Raw genomic sequence first — 9,512 nt, 5'->3', positions numbered from 1 at the left:
TCTTCCTTCATCGCATTAACATCCAATTCTTCCACCTCTTTTGACGGATCAACAATACTTGCCTCCGGTTCTTGGTTGGCCATATTCAGCTTGTTTTTTGATCGGGTGTTGTAAGGGTGAGTTGCCAGAATGCCAATCAACTAACCACCTGCCTAAACTCAGTATATCAACAACAACCTTGTTAGTTATTAGGGCTTTAACAAATTGGTAACCGCACATTTTGGGGAATGAATGCACCTAAGCAGTTAACCGTTTCTATTATGCATTTGATCGGCTGCTTGCGTCATCCTGGCTTTTCCTTATTTCCATTTGCAATTTCTCTTTTCCCCCTTTTTCTCTTTTTTCATTCTGGCCTTTGATTTTTCTTTGTTTTTATCCTCTCATTTCCCTCTCTCTTCTTTCTTTTTCTTCTCTTTTTTTTCTTTTGGTTATGGTCGAATCCTATGGAGATTGCCTGCGTATCATGACCCCGCATGAATCAGACCGAGCGTAGTTCTGGGAGATAAGTGTGAAAGTAAATAATAAAACATTTTAGGATTTTCAATTTTCATAAAAATAAATGTTTTGATTACAAAGACTCAAAACTAACAGACTCCAAAAGAAACCAACAGACTCTGATGCAAAGACAAAATATAGACTCCGAATATAAACTATCATACTCCAACAAAAGAAAATATAGACTCGAAAAGAACTGACAGACTCTTGTAGAAAGAAAATACAGACTCAAAGCAACTGACAGTCTCTAACGGAAAAGGAAATACAGACTCAAATGAAAAATCATGAATACATTAATGCTCCTGGTACCCGTGGGACATCATTCGGTCTCGCAGTGGGCCTATATGCAAGATCCCTTTGAAGTCTATCCAAGTCACTCATTATCTGTTTAACAAATGTCTTCACTGCCGCGAAGAAGGTGGTGCGAGTCATATCCTCACAGGCAAGGCACTTCACAACAATGTAATCGGCTATGGTTCTAATTCTTTCTCTTATGACTCCTTTTTCTTGCAACAAACGCCCGATCTGCTGGGCCCTGGCTTCTAACGTTTGCTCGACCGCATGATTCTGCTCTTGAAGTTGTTGTAAATCCATTTCTAATCGTGCCAACGCTGTATAACAATGTTCTCTTTCCGCCTTAAAGTCTTTCACCTGCTTGATCACTTTGTTCTCTGCGGCAACGACCCTTTTCTTTAATCCCGTGACCTCATTGTCGTACTTTTCTTTCAACTGCTTAACCAGGCGTGCTCGTTCATCCGCATTTTTAGCCAATTGCTTTCGAACCCTGGCTAGTTCGCTTTCTGCTTTGTTCAAATCAAAACTATAGTCACTCACTTTCTGCCTCAGGTTACCTATAAGTTTTCATCTTTGGTACTTCGGGCGGGGTTTTCTGCCGCTACTTTCATTTTCTAAATTTGGGCTCGAAGGGCCTCGTTTTCTTTGGCTAGTTTTTCTTTTCACCTTTGTCCACCGCGGCTTGCAAGCTATTCTCGAATTGAAGTTCTTTGACTTGTTTCTCCAACTTTCCTATTGTGGCCCTGTACTCATTCTCCTTGGCCAACCAAACCCATTGTTCTTGTGACGCCTCGACGAATTCATGAAGGTGGGGTCTTTTGGCCGGCCTCCCAAAAACAAGGGTTTGAGTTCATATCACAAATTTTATTTTGGGAGCTCGGTTGGAGGTTATTCTTGGAGAGATTTTCAAGGGAGTGATTGGGGTAAGTGATTCTTACTTAGCTTTGGTTAAATTCCATGTTTATATCTTTGATTTCATCATTTAATTAGTGATTTGGGTTGAACAATTGGGGGGAAATGGAGAAAAGTCCTTAGGCCAAATTTTGGGGATTTAATTGAGATTTTGGTATCGGATTTGAGTCATTTTGGTATGGGTGGACTCGTGGTTGGATGGGCTTCCGAATTTTGTAGTTTTTATCGAATTTCGAGACGTGGATCGGGGGCCGGCTTTTGAGTTGACTTTTTGATTTTTGATTAAGAACTTAGTATTTTCTTATGGAATTGATTTTTTTAGCTCGTATTTATTGTATTGAACTGTTTGCAGTTAGATTCGAGGCATTCGGAGGCCGTTTCGCGAGCCAAGGGCTTGTCGGAGTAGGGATTTGCACAGTTTGAAGTAAGTAAGACTTCTAAACTTGGTTCTGAGGGTGTGAAATCCTGAATTATGTGTTATGTGATTGTTGTTGAGGTAACGCACATGCTAGGAGATGGGTATGTGGGTGTGCGCCATAAGAATGGCGACTTGGTCGATTCTGTGGAACTGTATAGTTGAATAATCTTGCTTTTACTCGTATTTTCACCATGTGTTAAAGCAATTAAACTACCAGTCATGTTAGAAATCTTGCTTAGGCTCCGTGTTAGTACTGTTGGATCCACAGAGGTCGTGTTACATATTGAATTATTTGCTTAATTTATCATTTTGTGCTTAGTCAAAGCTATTATTTGCATAATATGTCTGAGTCTCTGTTGTCCTTTATCTGATACATCATATTATCATTGTTTGGGCTGATTATCATGATTCTGGTGAGCCCGAGAGACTGGAAAGATTTATGACTGAGTGAGGCTGAGGGTCTGTTGTGTGTGATATTCATGGGATCGGGCTGCACGCCGCATCAGGCTTTACTGATTCATGCCAGGATTTGGCTTATTATAGCGCTTGGGTTGTATCAGCTCTTCTGGAGTCTGCACATCCACAGTGCGCACAATGCTAGCAGTTATTTACATTTGGGCTGGATCTGCCCTGGTTTATTTGTATTTGGGCTGGATCTGCCCTGTTCTGTGTTGAATTTTATTTCAAAACCTGAAAGCATGTCTAAATTCTTGTACCTTTACTTGTAGATTATGAATTTCTCAGATATCACTGTCATATTTTTCTGTAATTGTCCGTACTGTTAATGTTGTAAGTGGGCTGTAATACTCAAACTCGTCACTACTTTCAGTTCAAAGGTTAAATTTGTTACTTATTGTGTTGGTTGTACTCACGCTACACCCTGCATCTCGTGTGCAGATCCAGGTGCTTCTGGTCACGGCGTTGTTGACTCGCATAGTTCAGACACTCTGAGATCATCGAGGTAGCTGCTTTGGCATCCGCAGACCTTGACTCTCCTCCCACTATCTTTCAGTTTAATTATTCAGTTCTACTTTCTAGACAGTGTACCAGACTATGTCATTATGTAGATACTCATGTACTCACTGACACACCGGTTTTGGAAAAACTTTATATTGAGTTATAATATCCTATCCCTTTTTACGAGATTTTTATTTATTTAAACCGTCCTAGTATATTTCGAAGATTAAAAGTGTTGGAAATGTCTGAGTAGTTGGCTCGCCTAGTACCATGATAGGCGTCATCGCGACAGGTTGGGTTTTGGGTCGTGACAGCCTAGTGGACACGCCCTCTTAATTGGAGTGATCAATTAACTTATATAAGTAGCTAGTTTGATTGATTAACTCATTTTAAATAACCTTTGTATTTAATTATAATTAATTGAGTCTATCATATTTAGGATTAAATCAATTGCTGCATCCATTTGGGTCTAACACGATAATTGCCAACATTCTCCGTGAGTTATATTTTAAGATATTCTTGTACAGGGTTTATAATCTTCCTAGCTTCTTTGTATATTTATTTGATTGTCTACATATGCATTTTATTGTTATTTATTCATTTATCCAATTCTTACGAACCAAACTCTAAGGTCTTTCTTATATGATCTTTTCTTTTCTTTTGTCATAAAAATCAATATTCCTTTATACTCATACACTCTTGACAAACCTTTTACGCTTATTTTTTTTACACATTTAGTCAAGTATTTTAGTCAATTGAAAAACACCTACTCATTTTTGAAGATAATTCTCTCCATTATTTATTTATTTATTCACAGTCTTTCTTGTGCATGTAAGACAATCCATTGTAGTGATTATTTGATTTTAATTATAAATTAACTTCTTTAAATTTATTCAAACTCTTTTAGAACATCTCAATTATTAATACACATTCCTTATTTGATTTAATCACTCCATTGTCACATGTAAGATTCTTTGTGGATAATTTCTTTCTGAAGTTCCCTTATCTATGACAACTCTTCTTACTTTGTTTGATTATTTTGTTTTAAGTTAATTGTCGGTTACTTTATTCAAAAACTAATTCTTTACCATTTTCTTATATGTATCCAATTAAGATTTATCTTGTATAGTTAAATCACACGGCTATAATTATAACATGAGGTTTCCTTTATATCTTATTTCGAACCCAATTCTTTCAATTAAACTCCAAAAAGATTTTTCTTTATTAATTTACTTTGCATATCCTATTGTATATATTTTATCACAAATGAAATGGCCATGCTTTGAATATTTATTCAATACATGAGAATTGCATTGGCTACACTTTGATAGAAATTCTTTGTAAAATAACTAATCATTCTTTTGAACCTTCCCTCTCTTATTTGATCGAGTCCACCAGAACCACATTTCCTGGATCTTAAGGGATACCTAACTGATGATTCCACATAATTCTGTATATTTTGATAGTAGTTTAACCTCATTCTCAAGTGTTCTTGAATAGTTTAGTGGTTAAAACTCACCAAAATTGTGTCTAATTGATGCTCTTTGGTTGATAGGGAGTTGAAAGACGAGTTGAAGGAATTTTTTGAAATTTTGGGACGAAAATCTGCTCAAACTAAAAAAATGGACAAAGTGCAAAAACAATGCATTTTTTCCTGTAATGTGCGCTCAGTGTGCGCTCATTTGGACAAGTCAAATACAGAGCGGTGCGCGCACGGCGTGAGCCTGGCGCACGAGCAGAAGGCAAAAATTATAAGGATATTTTGGTCTTTGGAGCAAATTTGACACGATATAAAAGCTTCTTTTCGCTTCCCCAGCTGCTATCTCAACCTGAAAAGCAGAGAACATTACTTTCGAAGCAAGCAAGGGAATCGAAGATTTGAAGAGTTTCTCTCAATTTTTCTTATTTTTTGTTTATTATGGAGATTGTTTTGAGAATAGTCATTATGTTTTTTAGTACAAACATGAGTAGCTAATTTTCCTATCTAGGGTATTGATGAACCCGTTGTTGGACATTTTTGAGTAAATATTCCTGAATCGTTGATACTTATTTTATTTGTTTGGCTTCGGTTTTAATGAATTCAATTGTTCGAGCTCGCAATTGTTTATGCCCTATTTCTTGTTATTCTTGGAAAAAATTGACAAGGTTGGGTCAGTCAAATAACAGTACTTCGGGTTAAATTAAGGAATTACTTAACCCGAATTAGAATTGTTATGGGGACATCATGATTCGACGTGTGACCTAGAATTGGACGAGTTTATTATCTTGATTATTTTGGAAAAAATAGTTCAAGAATAGTGTCATTAGCAGTTGGGAAACTCTAGCGAACAACTTTAGGTCCAAGGTTGATAGAATAATGTCACACAAAGTTTCAAGATTTAGCTCAGAGTTAGCCCGGCAATTGGGGGATTCTCTACCTTAGGCTTTTTTATCATCCATAAATTTCTTAAGTTATTCTCGACTTATAATTTAGTTTGTTGTTAGTTAGTTGAATCTAATTCATTAATTAATATCCACAAAATCCAATTATATTTATCCCTCTTTGTTCAACTTAGATTATTTAGCAATTGAGTCAACTAAAATGCTTCATAGCTCCCTGTGGGATTCGACCCCGACTCATAGTTGGGTAAATTATATTACATACGACCGTAGCACATCCCTTATGGAGGTGTGTTTTGGACGTCATCACTAATACCTTCCCCTCGAAATAACTTGAACCCTTACCTAGAATGTCAATGGTCATAATCAAATTTACATTACATAGTGTAATATAGGTGTCCTAATATACCTTAAATACTAGTTGGCTAACTCTAAACACCAATTAATCTTGTAGAGTACCGTAAGTTGTACTTTATTTTGACTTGTGTAAAACAAGGTGCAACAATATGCAATACAACCAACAATTCTTACATGACTTGCCCACGGCTTTCTACCTTTTAGATTTCAAAAGGTGTTCGACCCCTGACTGCTTTTGTTGGAGAGAACAGCCTCAGCCTAAAACTGATTTGACGGATCTTTACTCTTCAACATGTTCCTGGCCATCTCCATCACAGTTCAGTTCTTCCGCTTGGTAATCTCATTTTGCTCCAAAAGTGTAAAGTGCAGTCAATTTCTTGTGAATGCCATTTTCTTCAAAAAATAACTAAAAATCGTGTGATAAAAATTCATCTCCTCTGTCAGTACGAAGAACCTTAACTTTGTTACCAACTTGGTTTTCAACTAATGCCTTGAATCTTTTGAAGCTTGCAAAAGTTTCTAATTTGCGTTTCAAAAGATATACCCAACTCATCGAACTGTAATCATCGGTTAATAACAAAAAAATCAAGAACTAGCAAGAGATTCTATGGTCATAGGACATCACAAATCTGAACAAATAAGTTTAAGACAACTAGTGGCTCTCCAAGATCTTCCTACAGGAAAAGATTTTCTATAATTTCTTGCCATATATACAGCCTTCACATATATTTTCAATAAAGATCCTATATTTGGCAAATCATGAACCATCTTATATTGGCTCAGCATTCTCAATCCATTCATATCCAGATATCGATAACACAAATGCCACAACTTAGATTTTTCTCACTAACAACTAAGGCTTGTTCCATTTTTGAAACTTCAAGTGTGAAACATTTTGTTCTCTGTCATACGAATATTTGCTAAGATTTGACCTGACTATTTATTCTTAACAATACATGAGCCATCATCAAACAAGACAGAGAAATCACCATTCAACAATTGCCCTACACTTAGCTGGTTATGTGCCAAATTAGGATCAAATAAAATATTTTGGATAAGTTTCACTTTACCTTGACTAGTTTGGATAGCAACAGTACCTTCACCTTCGACTTGGATTTCCTTATTATCCCCAAGCCAAGTTTGCCTATTTTTGTCTCATCTAACTCTTTAAATATTGTTCTTTCACCAGTCATATGATGGGAGCAGCCACTATCCACAAACCAAACACCAATCTTATGTTCTATGGTGGTAGAGTGAGCCATGAAAAACATGCTTTCTTCTTCCTCTTCCTCGGCATAACCAGCTTGCTTATTTTTGTACCAGAATTTACCTTCTACACGGTCAATATGTGACAATTATAATATTACACTATACCTTTGCGGCTATTTATCCATCCAGATTGGCTTCTGCCTATATCATGTCCTCTGCCTTTAAAAGTGCTAGCCTCTACCACGTCCATGTGCTCCTTGTTCCAGTGACTTCTCATTCTGATTTGGAGGCTCTTCCTTCAGTTGAAAAGCTTGTTCTTCAGTCTTCTCAATTGACTTGTTCATCCGTGATTCATGAGATTGCAAAGAACCCATTAGGAGGTAAAATTCTTAAAACTTTTGAAACTACAATTTCATCACCTGCCTCTTCACCATAGGATTTCATTTGACTTACAAATTCACTAACTCTTGACAAAAAATCTTGCACAGATTTATTATTTTTCATGAAGAATGTTTCAAAGCCACGACTAAGAGACTGAAGTTTCACAGTAATTACTTTTAAGGAACCTTGGAACTCCATTTTCAAAATAAGCCAAGCATTTCTTGAGGTAGCATTTGCTGCAATTCTTGAGAAAATTGTTTCATGAACAGCTTGTTGAATAAAGAACAAAGTTTTGGCTTACTTCTTTCTTATTTCTTTTAATTTTCTCTCTTCCTCTGCATCCGGCTCTTCTATATCAAAGAACCCATCTTTGACTAAGTTCCACAATTCTTGAGACCTAAACAAGGTCTTCATCTTGATACTCCAAAACTCGTACTTCTCGCCATTGAAGATGGGTATGAGCGGTTGTGAAGACGAGGACATGCCATTTGCTGTCATACTTTTCTCTTCTTCTTGTATTTCACTCTCTCACGTGTTTCTTAATCTCTTTAACGCCCGGTCAAAGACCGAAAGCAAGCTTTAATACCACAACGGAGAAAAAAGAGATATTCTTTAACTAGAAAACTTAGAGTTACGCAAGGAAGATGAATGAATTTCTTTGTAGAATAGCGTGCTATATTAACTGGATGAGTCTATCTTTTATAGTCTTACAAACTCATAAAGATGAAGCTTATCCAAAAGACTCCCACATGACTAACCACTAGGAAAAACACCATAAAAATAGCAAAAAAATCAAAAAATTAACAACCTAACAAAAGACTTTTTCAACTCTAGTAAAAGACTTAATTCAACTTACGATAAATAACCTATCCTAGGCATTAAACTTAAAAACCTAGACTTTTGAATCAATTCCCAACATTGATTCATTAGTCATGAATGGGGAAATTTTAGAATTTAAACTAAAGTATTCTGTAGACAAATTTTGGGCACTGTAGTACTCGGTGCACAATGTTCTGCGTGCACTATTGTTTGAGGTACATTTTAAACTTTACATTAATTAGCTTATTTTAACTCATTAATGTTAACTAGTTAAGAAACAAAAGATTGAAAATTTGGTTATCCCTTTTAGGTAGGATGATAAAGATTCTTCTATAAAATGCTAAGGCCAGCAAATAATCTATGTAGAATCTCGATCTTTAAAACTTTGCTTTGGAGACAAAGAAAAAACCACTGTCGATTACTTCGTTTTTTGGTTATAACCTGAAATTTCGTTCTTTTTCTTAAAACGAAAATCAGTAGATCACATAATTACAAAGGTTCTACTGTCAAAAAGACATTATAATACAGTCGACATTTTTGTAGTTTTTATTGCAATTGGTTGTTATATACTTATAATAACATTTGATGTTTACGTTTTATCTAAGTGTTATGGACAAAAATTAGCCGAAATTTATAAAAGATAAAAAAAAAGTTATTCAAAACTAAAATTTTAAAAGATATATATATATATATATATATATATATATATATATATATATATATATATATATTTAAATAAGACAATACTCCCTCCGTTTCAATTTATGTGAACCCATTTGACTGGGCACGTGGTTTAAGAATAGAGAGAAGACTTCTGAACTTGTGGCGTAAAATGAAGCATATATATTTTATGTGGCTATAAATCATTGCATAAAGGTAAATTGTTTCCAAATAGGGAAAGAGGTCATTCTTTTTGGCACGGACTAAAAAGGAAATAGTTTCACATAAATTGAAACGGAGGGAGTACATTTTAACAAACTCCTAACTAATGGTGGCGAGATTTAAACTCTGAGACACACATTTTAAAAATGCTTGAAAATAAAAAATTCTTTCAAGATTGAAGAAGAAATCCATAATGATAGGTCGTTTTGACTCTAATTCCTTGATGACGACATAACGCTTGAATTGACAAAGATTTGCGCAAACTTTCATTCAAAGGGTATCCAATACACGATGAAATTTTTTTGTCCAATGGAATAGAAATATATGTGCAGATCTTTCAACAAGAATAAAATTTAATTATGAAAGTATGTAACCACGAAATATTCTATGTTCTAAGTGATGTATTATA

The 9,512-nt window shown here is 35.4% G+C and overlaps 1 long non-coding RNA gene across 1 annotated transcript; it reads right to left on the bottom strand.

Annotated features, from left to right (window-relative positions):
* Positions 1-5,911: 5,911 nt before the first annotated feature.
* LOC107829746 (uncharacterized) lies at positions 5,912-8,074 on the bottom strand. The gene is made up of 2 exons (XR_001658005.2): positions 6,883-8,074; positions 5,912-6,369 (listed from the first exon to the last, which is right to left on the bottom strand). It is a non-coding gene; the product is annotated as an uncharacterized LOC107829746 (long non-coding RNA).
* Positions 8,075-9,512: the final 1,438 nt, after the last annotated feature.

This window comes from Nicotiana tabacum, chromosome 1, assembly GCF_000715075.1.
Source record: "Nicotiana tabacum cultivar K326 chromosome 1, ASM71507v2, whole genome shotgun sequence".
In the NCBI taxonomy this organism is placed as follows: domain Eukaryota; kingdom Viridiplantae; phylum Streptophyta; class Magnoliopsida; order Solanales; family Solanaceae; genus Nicotiana; species Nicotiana tabacum.
This window is presented reverse-complemented; position numbering and strand designations above follow the sequence as displayed.